Raw genomic sequence first — 14988 nt, forward strand, 5'->3', positions numbered from 1 at the left:
TCACAGAGTCACCCACCTTAAAGCCTCACACCAATAGAAAGTGAAGACCATGCCCTATCCCCACCCACCCACTCTGCTGCCTCCAGCACCCTGAAGCCATCTCTCTGCTACCACCATATCAACCCAGCATGAAGCCACGTGGCCACTGTAGGGCTGGTTCCCTTCCTCGCTCCCACACCACTCTCACAACCACATGGTGAGCCAGATCAGGGCAAGAGCTTCCAGTCAAAACAAATGCAGCATAACATGCTACCATCACTCTCTGTCAGGGTTAAATTCCTACATTTATCCACCCAGAAGTTGTTCTGCTCTCTGGTCTTCAGGTATTGACAAAATCTCTAATACAAACTTCAGTGAGAGCAAACCTCTTTAACCAAGATTTTTTCTTCTCTGGGTTTACTGCAGCAGAAAGCTAAGTATCATCAGTGCTGTGTGTTCATGCTGTGCCCTTTCCACCTCATCAGTCATTTCCCTCAGAACTTCTCCAGCATTCCCAACATGGCAGTGTGCTTTGTGCTGGGACTGGTACACAAGTTCTTAACACAGGCACTAGTGCTCTTGAAAAACAAAGCTGTCCATGAAAAGTATTCATCCCAGCTTACCAAACCATTGTATTTAGAAGGAAAGTGTCAAAAGTAGAGAACAAGTCTGATGAGGAGTGGCTGAGGGAACTGGGATTGTTTAGCTTGGAGAAAAGGAGGCTGAGAAGAGACCTTATTGCTCTCTACAACCGCCTGGTGAGATGTGGATCAGTCACTTCTCCCAAGTTACAAGCGACATGACAAGAGGAAACAGCCTCAAGTTGTACCAGTGGAGGTTTAGATTGGATATTAGGAAAAAAAATTCTACCAAAAGCACTGTTGTCAAGCACTGGAACAGGCTGCCTAGGGAGGTGGTGAAGGATATCTCATCCTTGGAGATATTTAAAAGTCATGTAGATGCAGCATGTAGGGACATGGGTTAGTGCTGGGTTTGTCAGTGTTTGGTTAGTGGTTGAACTTGATGATCTTAAAGGTCCTTTCCAATCAAATGATTTTATGATTCTACCATTTTATGAAATATAAACCTAGCTTCAATTTTGTCACTTTGATGTTAGAAAAAAAATATACTGCCACCTCTCCAGAAGTGCAGAATTCTAAAGACAGAATGAACTTTCCAATTAAGAAATCAGTTTAATGAGTAAAAAAATTTAAGACACACTAAAATTACATATTTTAGCAGTCAAAATCCTGTCCCAAATGTTCTTAATGCTGAGACTCTTCATATCCCCCATAGTTACAGTTCCCGAATTTTCATGCAGTCTTACAGCCTGAAAAGGTTAAATGCTATTACAAAGAGGAATTTTAAAATTATTATTATTATGGTCTTAATAATGTCAAGAAATAGATTTCGAAATACATGTTACTGAATCAAGAAGATGAATGTCTACAGAAAAGTTTCACGCACTAGCAGATACTCTAGACTGTCATAACCAAGAAATCTTTTTCTTTTAGCCTTAAAAACAACCTCAGAGTAGTATTAATCAAGAGCATAGTTCAATATAAACTTTGAACACTTAAAATTTTCTGATGTTTGTTTGTGGCGCTGATATTAAATGCCATAAACCTACATGCACTTTAGTAATTTTTTTCAAGGGTTTGTTTAAAAACAGCAAACAACATAAGACAAGACTGCAGGGACAAGGTTGGAAGAAGTTTTCTTTTGAAGTTTCATGATGCTCTAAAGAGTAAAATAGAGAAAAAACAGAGTCTTGCACAGATGATTGGTGTTTAAAACTCCGCTATCCAAGGGCTTGTGAAAGAGAATTTACAAGGGCTCCAAAGGCTGTTCCAAGCTCCACGTTTTGTCTCCTAGGGTCCCCTTTATTATCTGACAATGATACTTGCAGATCCATGGCTACTCCCAAGGACAAAGGCTCCCTCCCTTGTGCAAACAAACCCTGAAATGACAGGTCTCAGTCTCCTTTCTGCTGAAGAAAAGCTGCAGCAGCCCTGAGGTATCATTACAGCCCCTCTCGAGATCGCTGGCCTGACGCAGGCTTTGCAGAACCGAACACACGCGTGCCTCAACCGCTCCCATTCGGCTTAGTGCCTCCACACAGATCCTTCTTTGAGGGCAGCCTGAAACGCCAGAAGGACAGAAAATAACTCTGCTTTGGGGTTGGTAACTTCAAACAGCAGTCACAGCAGTTGCAACATCCTACCCTGGGGCTCCACCAGTAAGGCCAATCTGAACTTGCTTGCAAGAGCTCTAATCGTTGACCTAAGGTGCCACTAGGCATGGGCAGACAAAACACAAACAGGCAGGTGAAGCAATAAAAATTACTATGTAATACTTAATATGCAGAGCTTTTAATCACTAGTTGCCTGAAACTTTTCAAATAACAGTAATCAGGCAGTATCAAAACAGAGCTGACCTGAATGGCAAACTCTTCATCCCAAAGAGTTTATACACCTTTAGTAGAAAGGGTTAACTACAGTTGCTTTCTGACATGGGAAATCTGACATGGGGAATCATCCTTTCCTGCCTGTAAAAACAAGTCTCATAGAAACAGCAACACATAGGCTCACTGCTTTCCTGCATCAGAAACATCAAAACACTTCTGTCATGACTTGTTTCTAGGTTTCAGTAAGTTCACAAAACAAAAGTAAAAAAAAAAACAAGCAAGTTTTTAAACTTCAGTCATTGAAACTATACACAAATGAAAAAAACTCTCATCAGGAACTGAAGTATACTTTTTGACCATAAAGTCAAGTCAAGATTTCTATCCATTCAAAATATCACCTTTTAAGGTAGCAAAAAGTAATATGGTGTTAAAGGAACATAATCAACAAGTATTTTGTTTTGTACATTACTGACCACTCCAGGAAATGAGAAAGAAATGTGTTGAATAGTTTGACTATATCTGAAATTTAGAAAAGTTTTAAAACACAAGCCAAGCAGTACTGGAAGACCTTCCAAGAACCTTGAGATTAGGAATTCAGGTCTCTATTCTCAAAACATTGCTGACTCAGAGGAAAGCAAGCTCTATATAAACTATTCAAAATCCTTCCACAAATCTCAAACACTTTCTTATAAAAGATATTTTGCAGACCATGGGTGGATGCCAGCTTTAAAAAAATCAGGATTCTCTGTGAAGAAATGGTTTCTCTTTGGTTCCATTCCCACAGCAGTTCAGTTATTTAGCTATAATAATAGACAAGTGCTGCCAAGGCTACTGCCTTTATTTATTTATTTCCCCCTCAAGGCTAGGACAGGACAACAATTTTTGCCATGAGAAAATCACGGTGCCAGAAACTGGCCTTGGATTCAGAAGCTCCATGACAACAGCTGCTGTTTTTAAAAAGCATCCAGCTCTTGCTGCCAAGAAGGGCCAGCAGTAACCTTCCTTTTGTTATTTTTCTATAGTCCTAATACTCCATTTACCCTAAGCTCCACAAAGTTGCCATGAACAAGGTTGCCAAGAAGACAGTGTGATCAATATTGCAGCTTCCCGACCTCGTCTTCCGATGCAATTGCCTGCTGTGAATAAAAAGCACAGTAAGCATGAAAGGCTCTTGCTTTAACTTGTAACATCAAGCCATAAACTAGCAGCGATCTGGATGTACTCCCCTGTCACCACACTTTCTAAAATAGAACCTGAAGTTGAAAAATTAACAGGCAAGTTATATGCCTGTGCTGTCCCAAGCATTCAGTGCTCAGTGCATGTGTCAGCTCTTCATTTAATAATATCTCATTTTCTGCAGCTGCAGTATGTAAACAAGTGATTGGCATCCCAGGCAGCTTACTCCCATGCAAGAAAACACACAGTAAATGTTTTCTTCCTTGGAGCAGTGTTGTCTAATAGTAAACATAAAAAGAACCAAATCCAACCCTTTAATCTTTATCATGCTGTATTTTAAGGGGTATTTAATTAAAAAAGAGTAATGAGCTTTGTGATGAGATCAGCACAGGTGTAGTTCTCTGAATCACCTTCTGTTTACCACAAAATAGTTTTATCTGAGTACAGCTATTTCAACACTTCAGCTAGAGAGGAGGCAATTTTATTTATTAGGAGGACTCTGACACCTCTTCAGTACAAAAGTCAAACTCCATATTGGCATTAAATACATCAAATTGTACTGAACAGGTGATCACAAGTGTAAACTCAGCAACATTTTGAATACGTTAAACTTGTCACATTTTCCACACCCTGTCCTTGGCCTCTTGTTAACTAAAAGCCTTGTACATGGGGCTCAAATGAGTCTACAACAGAACTCTGCTCTGAAAAATTAACAGTATTTACGAGATCACTTTCTTGTTCCCACATCTATGAAGACAGTAACTGCTTATATTTGTAGGCCCAGGGACACATTAGAGAATAAAATAAAAGGCCACTTTTATTACCATAGATTGTTATAATGAAAACATGTATCTGCCTCCAAACCCCTCACCAGCTCTGTCTGTCTCCTCAACTATCATAACTTTCTAACACCCCTGACAGTTCTACAGCACTAAGGCTGTGCAGTTTCCCAATCCTTCACACAATATAGTAAAAAAAAAAAATTACAGCTAAAAACCAAACTGTGTAAGTTCATAAATGCAAGGATGAAGGTTACCTTTACACTTATAATGCATCACCCTCGTGTTTATTGGGGTATTTTTCCAAAGGAAAGGTTCTTTCGCAAGGCACTCCTTTCCTCACAACAAAAAGCTAAGATTGGGTCCGTTGCAAATTGGATCACTCTCTGCAAGCTTCCAATAAATTAATTACTCACCATGACTTTTCATGTTCAATCTTGTGGAAAATACTATGAGAAAACTTTTAAGTCCTTAAAGTACAGGGATAGGAATTTCTTCCTAGGATGTACTCTTGCTACAAGAAGAGGAAAGCAGATAGCTCAGCTTGAAAATAAGGAACACTTGTACTCATGTTACTCCACCTTAACTTCAGAGCAGCAAACTGTACCTACATGTGTAATGATATGCATCTCTTGGGATTTATCCCATCAATGAAAAAGTGGACCTCAAATTAAAATACCATAAAGTCAGGAAGAAAGAAGACTGATGCAAAAGCGAATCTTAAAAGAAAAACCAACTTAAAACACTAAGAAAATTCATACCAGGCTATACCTACTTTTCTAAACCATCATGGGTGACCTGGTCAGCTCTCCACCTAATGAATGCTTTAATTGAAATTAGATTTGGTTATTAAATTATTTCCCTAAATCTCATGATAAAAAAATGACCACTCAAGTAGCAAATGAAGTTGGTATTGTCTGCACATGCAGTGTTTAATGTGCAGGTAGAGGAAGGAGGAGGCAAGAGCTGCTGCAGGTCACCAACACAAGTTCTCACAGGTTTTAGTCCCTATTTTGTTGTTTTTACCAATTCATCCAGACTGAATGGAATCTGTTTCAAAATATGTTTAGAAATTATGATTTTCAGGTTGGTAAAAATTCCATGTCCTTTTTTTTAGATGATATCTCTGAAATCTTACAAGGGAACTTTGCTTGAGTGTTTTCATAGCGGTTTTGTTCAGGGATGGGCAAAAAAATAACTTGTTATTTAGCTAGCTGGAATACACTAACACTTGCAGAATTTAATATAGTTAAATACTGCCTATTGCTTAAAATGTCTATAGGATTGCTGAGCTTGAATTGGAGCAGCCTTTCCTGTCCGTGTTGGGTTTGGTAGCCATGTGTGACTAAATTATTGACTCTTGCAGGAGTCTGAGACCATTGATTTCTTCCTGGGGTCTTCTCTGAGAGATGAGGTTTTGAAGATCATGCCTGTCCAGAAACAGACTCATGCTGGGCAGCGTACCAGGTTTAAGATAGCCTTTTGCTTCTGTTTTCTTACATTGAAAACTTTGCATGTGTTGTTTGCTGCTTTTTTTGTCTATTAACAAATTAGTTGAAATGTCTTTATTCTCTTCTGTAGCATCCATTAAGTAATTTGGTATTTAGTAAGTGTTTTGACACAGAAATCTGCTTGTGTATATTATGAAATTCCCAGTTTAACTTTAAACCATCAGGAATATCTTGAAATTTTATTTGAAACAGCTCTAGTAGAAGGTGAAATGGGACTTGGGAGGCAATGTTGGCATTTCAGGAGCTGTGGCACACAGAAGCCTGAGTTCTCATGAATGCTATTTAAAGATAATTGGGGCTTTTGACTAGCATGAAAGGGGTTGACTAGATGATCTCTAAAGGTCCCTTTCAACCCCTACAATTCTATGATTCTATCAAGCCAGGCAGATTCTTGTACATGTTTTATTCAGCTGGAAAGAAAAAACAGCCTCCACAATGTGCCTATACACTAGATATCCAACTAAGTGCCTACTACAAATTATTTATATTCGTGAGTCTGTAAACATAGATTTGAAGGCAATGACAGCATCCTGGTATGAACTTCAGGTGAAGAAGAAACAGACAATGCAGTAGCCAGATGTGAGAAGACAGCTGTTGCTCAGCTTTGTAGCTCTGAGTGCCAAGTTTTGCAGTCTACAGGGTAGCTCCACAGCTGTTCTACCAGTTCTTTAAACAAGCATCTAGCACTCATAAGAAGTCATTTTGCAAACAAAGAAAGTGGCACTAGTTTTTGCCAGCTATTACAGCAAGTCACTAAAGCAGGAGCGTGGTGGTGGTGTGTCACTGGATTCTCCTGGTAGAAGCATGGCAACATGCACATTACTGTGACAGTAGCTCTGCAAAGCCATCTGTGCAGTTGTGCTTCAAAGTTCACCTTCTTTAAATTCCCCTATTTCAGAGAAAAAGGATTCTAACTTCAGCAGATATGTAAAACACATGGCTAGTTAAACCCTGTTAAATCTAGTTTAATGATTAACCTAGTTTTATCCTGCAAGAGGATCTAAATAACTACTTTCTAAGTAGTTGGAGTGGGGAGAGGCAAGCAAGGTGCAAAAAAACCCAGCTAGGTTGGCACAGCTTTGTAACAGAGTTGACCCCACCGCTCTGTAAGCTTACATCCCAGCCATCCCCTGTGCTGGTGTTATAAATGACCCTCATTGTCTGAAATTGCCAACTACCAGTGTCATCTCAGCTTTGGGATTATAGCTCCATTCTGTTCTCTGTCCTTATACGTGACCATGATGCTTCAACAGTTTTACGATGTTTCACTTCTATACCATTAGGAAAACCAATATTTCCAGAAGAATTAAAAAACCTAGACTATATGATACTTCAGATTGAAGGACAGTTAGGCAGAAACTCATGAAAAGAAAAAAAAACTAAGAGAAGCAGCACAAATACCTATTTCAAAACCTACCATAGAAATATCATTCAGTATGACAGACCTGGATGCCAGGAGACATCATACAGTGACAAGACTATCAATATCCATTCTCATTGTTTAAGAACAATCTTTAAATTCTTATTCTTTTCAAGAAGGGAGGTAAAGATTCACTATGTGGTTTTGCAAGTTTCCCAGTAAGCCAGACCAGAAATACTGCCACACACTGAAGGGTCATAAAAGACAGTCAAGAAGAGCTAAGACTCCAGATGAAAATTCACATTTACCATTCCTAGGCTCCAAGACAAAGAATGAAGAATACCAGGGTTGAGTTACTCAGTCAGTACATACTAGAACCTGTCCAGACGTAGTGGTCATGTATGCTTGGTTTAGACAAGGAACCAGCAATGCAAACAGATATACTACAGCTTTGTGGAACTAGCAGGATCACATTGGGATGATCTCTGGTTACACAACACACCTGCACATTCCTCAGTTGCTGATATGCTGTCTCGAAATTGTAGCTTTTATTTAAACCAGACAAGACAGTAGCAATTATGGTTGAACAAAAAAACCCATATCACAGTGTACACATTTGAGGTAAGGTAACGTAGAGATACTCCAACCTCCTATAGACAAGAGGTCTGAACTAGCCCGTATACCTCTCTGACAGATGCTACATGAGACAAGAGTTCAGCATTGGCATCCATTGCTTCTGCAAAGAGAGACCTTCATTAGTTCCTAATCTGAGCAACATTGCATCCAAGATGACAGTCTTTTCCCCTCCTCAATGATGGGGCCATCAAACCAAAAAATTATCAGTATCTGTTCATGCTTTTAAGATCCACTGAATAGACTTCAAGTAAATACGCACAGCTGTGTTTTATACAGGTACAAAACCTGAAAACCATTTCTTCTCCTAATTCACATGAATGGAGATAAGGATACTTTCCTAAGTTGCTCAACTTGCTTGGACACTTGATTAGACAAATGCAAAACAAAAGTTGCCTCAAAAAGCACACAGCACAATGGAAAACCAAAGCTACAACTGTTGATATAAATTCAGATGTTCAGAGTTCAAGTTGGAAGCTTTTCCTTATGTTCACCTACCCCATATTTCTCTTCAGCCTGTCGAAACCTGATGAAATCAGCAAATCAGCTGCTGATTACAAGTGCTAGAGGTCTTGACCTTTTATCTAAGTGGCATTTAAACAAATATATGTGTATGCTCCAGGAAAGGAAGGAGATCATCCCAGTTGTACAGATTTGGGCCTTTGAGCCAGCCCCTCAAGCAGCAATGGAAGAAATTACCATGGGGACTGTAAATGCAGCAGCAAGGCACAGTTAAAGGAAATTCAAATACTCCAGTGCTGAATATAGTAGAAATATCTCACTCTTAACCCAATAAACACTCTTTTCCCTGTTCAAGCTCCTGAATGTTGTGCTTCCTGGCACAAAAAGAAGTAAGTGGAAACTTTCCAAGCTTTTTTAACGTGCATTCATATTTATCACAAAAGACATAAATTCAATCTTGTGAATATTTTAATCAAGAAATCCAGGTTTCTGTCAGGAGATAAAGCTTCATAGTAAAATTAGTGTTTATGCTCCTTTTATTGAGCCCCTAGTTGTAATAGTTTTATTTCCAGCATTTTAGTAAGCAATAACAATTATGTTCTCATTTCAGCTACATCTGACAAAACCAAAAACACATGATAGGAATTAAAACAAATCTGAGCAATTACCGACAGTTAAAAGAATGGTGATAAAGTGAACTTTTAAAGTCTTGTATAAACAGCTTTTCCTTCCCATGAAAATCACACAGAGTGATGGGGAATTTCAGCTGCAGTTCCAACTGCCATTTATGTCACCCCTCTGACACACGTGATGCCCCTTCCCTTGTTCTGGTGCTGTTGCTCATCCATCGTGAACCAGTTCAGGAAGTTCATCCAGTATTTAGAGAACTACTCAGCAGAGAACTAAAGAGCATTAAAAACCTAATTGATCAATAAACTAGTTCCCTGTGGTTTAGTTCTCTGAAACAGCTCTTTGCAAGTAGGGAGGAGGCAGCAAGAAGATTATCCTTCTGGCAGCAGCTACCCCTTAGACTCATTTAACTGGAATATCAAATCAACTCACTTCAATGCACACTTATCTTGTGATGAGAGATGACTAGAAGCATTACCACCTAGCTCAGCTGACAAGGAGATGTTGCTAAAGCCAAAAGAACTCACCTGAGTTGAAATGTCTTGATATGAACACAGTAAATGTCTTGATTATTAGTTAAATAGATTTGGTATGTTCAAGCTTTGGTCTTTTTTTCTCAACAGCATCTAACCTCCTGCCAATGCTCCAGCAGCATGTGTGCCTCTAGTCTTTCCTTCCGCTCAAACTCTGTAATGATGCATTCATGGGGAAAAGCCTTCCCTACCTTGGATGCAAACAGGTTAGTTCAACACATTCCAGTGCAACTGATGTTAAAACGTTTTTTTGAGATGTTTTAGTTAGTTTCAACTATTTTGAACAGGAATAAAAATAGTTACTTTAGTGTAAAAAGGTAAAATGTTTAACAGAAGAAATAAGTTGTAAATCAGAAGAATTCACTATGATACACAAGTGACTCCTGCAATATCATAGAATGGTAGGGTTTGGAAGGGACCTTTAGAGATCATCTAGTCCAACCCCCTGCAGAGGGGGTTGCATAGGACAAGCTGTACTAGGACCTTTGAAACAGGCAATGCCTTGATCAAAGTACTTTTGGACAGGACAGCTGCTCACTGTCCCCTCTGCATGTGTCCTTACAGAGATGTTTTCTGCTGGGTCTGTCGAGCCATCCCTTCCCAAGACACCCGTGCTCACAGATCTTCTCTGCACCAAAGATGCTCTCTACATAGGTGGTTACGCAACAGGTCCAAGTTTCCAAAAATCCTTTATGGATATTTTCCTTTGTCCACAGCCCCCCAGTGCAGGTGACATTCGGTATGACAGTAATGTACCACGCAGAAAGAAAATCTGCTCCCCAGAAGAGCTGAAAAGCTTGAACAAGGCTCATGCATGCCATGACAGACTTAACCTGTCATCTATTCATCTCAAGAACAAGATAAACGCACGGACCAATCATCTTGAAAAGTAATTTAAATTTTGTTCTTTCAGTGCTTTCTCCTCCACTTTTTCTGTCTTTCTTCCTCCCTCCACCAAATATCAACTTCTACAAGGTATATATATCTATTTTTACAGCTTTACATTGCTGGCAAAAATCAGGTGTGCTAATTTATGCTGAAATAAGCATAAGATGGCCAGAAACTATCAGCATTTTCACAGTGATCAAGCCATCATTGCAAATGCAGCCTGACAGGAGATCACCTGCACACCCTTACCATGTTCATCCAAATTGAGACTTGTGTAACCTGAATAGTTCCGCTCTTCATCAGGATTTGCAGGTGGTCAGCAGCAGGACAGACACTCCAGAAGCCATCCTTCAGCATTAAAACCATACCCTGTTTAGGCTCTTTCAGGCATGCTGTAAGAGCAAGCCCAGCAGTCCAACAACTTGCTCCCCCAGAAAGGTTGCCTGCCTACGGGAGTGTTTAAACAGCTGTAGAAATGGGACCCACAGCATTTTTTCTGGATAAGTAACACAGAGTAGAGGCATTAAGTTAGTTTTTACAAAATCTCCTTTCAGACTCAATGTCTGCTTTAAGACCATTGCATCCATCAATCTCAGCTGCTCTGGTACAACTGTGCAATCAAACAATGATGTGCTGGAAAAAGTTATTCTCAATCCTCCTTGGTTCCCTGATGGAATCTGCCAGGCAGCTGTGAGAACAGCAGTAAGAATATGAACAAGGAGCCAAGATAAGGCCTAAGACAAGCAACAAGGTCAATTTAAGGCAGAAAAGGGGAATCTTCTCCATACTAGGCAAAGGCATTTACCTCTTCTCTGTTACCTAAGCAAACCACATCCACAGAGCTTGAGACTTTAAAGCCTCCATACAACAATTATTTCTATCAGGAAGCTCCTCTACTTCTCCTCTGTTGCTGCACATGGAGATGGTAACCTCAGAGCCAGAAATGCCTCAGAGCTTACATTTTGCTCCATCAGTGGCAACTGTTCTCCGCTGTGCACAGCACCACAGAAATTGCCATTTCATATTTCATCATTCGTCCCTCTAACAAAGAATCCCACTTTGGTACTCACCAGTAATGGCCAAAGCACTTTACTACCTGCTATGACTTTGTATGGTGAGGGAATGCAGTCCAGGACAGTAATTTGTTTCTGTTGCTGCTGACAAAATTGTGAGAATCTCAAAACAGAGCTTGTATCTCCTCCTTTAAGTTGCCAGCAGTGATGCAGAAAACCTTTAGAGGAATGGCGTAATTAAGAGCACTGTAACTTTTTAAAAATACAGAGAGTAACAGAGGGTGCTTTCTGATCCTGATGCTCCTGGGACAGGACTTGACATAGAAGGGGAATGCCTGGCCCCATGCAGCACACCACTGTCCCAGGAGAGACCTTGCTTGTTGTGTTTGGCTGGGGAGAGGCAGAGAAGGGAATTATAGCTAATTTAAAACATTTTGCATAATTGGAGCTGATAAGAGAACTATACCCATCACTCCAGGAAACTATTTGCATACTTATAACAATTACAGCACATAAAATTCAGAAATTAGGCAAAGAAATGAAAACACTAATACTGGTAGTAAAAAAACCCAGGTGAATAAATGGACCACCAACATTAAAAAAAACCACGCTGTGCTACTTTAAAGCACTTTTAAGACACGTGAACACATATTTGTTAGGGCTACCAGGGCAGGGTGAGGTGGGGAATGACAAAAGGAAGATTAACAGAACCGTGTCTTGGGAAAGACTTCAATTAATATTAAGACTGAACAGAAAGACAAAATGAATGATGCAGAACCAACTACAGGCTCCCCACATGGAGAACGGTGAATGTAAAGTACAAAGACAAACCTACTTTAAACATGCTATTGATGGCTTAATTTCTCCCCACGGAGGGAACACTACTCAAATTCATTTTCCTTTTTTATTTTACCAGCTATCACAAGCAAACAGTTAGCAAAAAGATAAAAGCAAGTAATTATCAGATGAAGAAAAACAAGTTTCGGAGGTATCTAAGAAATGAGATGAGGCTTGAGAGCAGCTCTGTGCAAAGTTTTACCAGGGGACCTTTACAGTCAGACCATGTTCAGGGAATAGAACAGCTTTTTAAATCTCAGTGTTTACAGCAGTGCCTTCCTAAGTGATTTGCACAAGTTCAAACAACATTTTTCTTTTTAAATGACACAAGTCTAGTGCAAACACCAGTAAATGAACATTATGGTAGCTGCTTATCTACTCCAGGCAGTAATTTTTCTCTTTTCATTCCTACATTATTACAGCGACAGATGTTGTAAGATCCTCACAGCATTACGAAGTCTACCCAAGTTATATTCCTCCTTGCTCACACACGAGTGCAGCCACCCAGCTGAGCCCCACCCTGCCACTCATTAAAAAATAGGTATCGAAGCACACCCGGAGACACTGTGGTAAATCCAAGATAAGCAGAAGTTCTTCAGTGCAGGTTTCCACAACTGTGGAGTTGTTTTCTTTTAAACACACTTTCAAGTAGCATCCCTCGCCTTCCCTTATGCTCAGTCTTACGCTTAAAGAGCTTGTTTAAATCCAATTCAAATAAAAGTAGTATTCCTCAGATGCCACTTTGCAATTGGAAGCTTTGCTATGATCTAAGTACACAGAAGGAATGAACTATAATTCAAAAGTCCTTCCTTCAAGGGGAGAGAGGATGGTCTTTCAAAGGGACTGATTTGAAAGTCTATGCCCACTCCAAGTCTTCAACAGAGCTACTGTGTTCAAGGGGTAATTTTAGTTTAAGATTAAAAGGCCACAGAACTGCACTTATTTGCTTGTCTGTCTTCCAAGCTAATCTCTTTCTTTTTGCACAGCACAAGTCCCTAGCCAGAAACCATGAGGGCTGGGTGTCTCCTCTTGGAGCATCTCTGCCAGACTGAAGTGGATTTTTGAAAAGGATTTTTATACCCCAAATGAGCAGAAAGATTTAGAGGCATGTTATTTCCCCCCACATTTCCCTCAGGCTCAGTGCTGGCACTTGGTAAATAAAAAGGCAAAAGGAAGCATTCAGTACTTTCTATTGCTTACAGAACAAAACCTGGTGGGATGGGAATACACAAACTGCAGAAGTAACTGCCAACGGAAAGGTTTTGCATCCAAACACAAATACTAAGTATGCTGAGGGTAAATAACCAAATGGCCCAACTTCCTAAGTCACCTATTATTTTCATTTCAAAGAATACATTGCAGAGCTACCACAATGAATTCTCTTTTGCCCTTATTACTGACAGTGGCAAAAGGCCTGAGTTACCAGTTCCAGTTGTAGTATCAGCTGTGCAATTGGACGGAACAACAATATTTTCAATCAACTTGAATAAATTGTCTATGGACATCTTCCCAAAGAAACATGATTTACGTACAAATTACCATGCTCTCTGGTGATACAAGGTAGACACACACGAAAACATTCTGCAACACAGGTTATAGACCAGCTAGCCAAGTTGCAACACAGAAGTTCAAGATTAGGATGACCAACCTCAGCTTTACTCTGTAATATCCCATACAACAAAGAACAACTAAATTAGAACATTCTAGTGTGTCGCTGTTTTAAGATTAAAAACTCAGTGTGTTTTTACAGATGCTGAGGAGAGGGAGGAGTTATACATTTCACATGTCAAGGTCCTCCTCCATCCTACCTTCACATTTGCCAACCTCTAAACATACTCACATCACCTTGCACACCGGCCCTTTCTCTGGTAAGGCTAAAAAAAATTAAGTGTGCTTTGCTGTAAAAAAATCCCTGCCAGTCCCTTTTCCACCCCCGCTGTACACAGCAACTTTGCCAAGCAGCAGGTCACAAGATACTGCCCACTTTGAAGCTATGGCTGACTTGAAATCTTGTTCTTTGCAACAGACTGCTCTTTATTTAAAGAATGGGTGATCTGACTTAGAACAGAGAGGTAAGCACTCAAAATAGCAGTAGCAGCAAGCAGGGAGGAACTCAGAGCTTTGCCTATCAAGTGCTTGAAAGCTTTTGCAGTGCTCCAGGAGATCTGGACCCTATGACACATGTTTAAGCCAAACTGCCCATGAGGCACTCCCTTTCTAACAGCCAAACCCCAAATCATTATTCTCACTCCCCTAACCATGCTTCTTCCCTTTCTGGTTGTGTCCTCACTGAAAAATTTTCACGCAACAGATGACCATAGCATCCAGAAACACTGCTCATGTAGCTGTCATGCTGCTAATCAACAGCCGGAGCAGATGGAATGCAAATCTCCCAGTGAGGGGAAACCAGGAGACTGTCACCATCTTGCTCTGAAAACGTAAATGAGCTATTATCAATTAGGAGCTAAATTCAGACAGAATTTTGGTGAAAGGCAGCACTTCAAGGTGTTCATGGGGAAATCAATCTGCTCCATTTACAGAAATCCACCATATATTGCAAGGTCAATCTGTGCTGTTATATCTGTCAACAATGCACCACCAGAAGTTTTGCTGTCCTGATTTTATATCCTGCAAGGATTTTAATTTAAGCTTTGGGCAAATTATTAACTACAATGAGAGTGAGGATGATCTTAAAGGTAGCATTCTTTTCTTCTCACCAGAAGTTTCTCCTTTTTTTGGCAAATATTTTGGAGGTTGGAATCAGCTCCTTTTCAGCAGCA

At 40.0% G+C, this 14988-nt stretch overlaps 1 protein-coding gene across 1 annotated transcript in view; it reads right to left on the bottom strand.

The window, feature by feature from the left end:
* Positions 1-14988, bottom strand: part of XPR1 (xenotropic and polytropic retrovirus receptor 1) — a 114040-nt gene that overhangs the window by 40810 nt on the left and 58242 nt on the right. The gene's annotated exons all lie outside the window — the stretch shown is intronic.

The sequence above is a fragment of the Colius striatus genome, chromosome 10 (assembly GCF_028858725.1).
Source record: "Colius striatus isolate bColStr4 chromosome 10, bColStr4.1.hap1, whole genome shotgun sequence".
Taxonomy (NCBI): domain Eukaryota; kingdom Metazoa; phylum Chordata; class Aves; order Coliiformes; family Coliidae; genus Colius; species Colius striatus.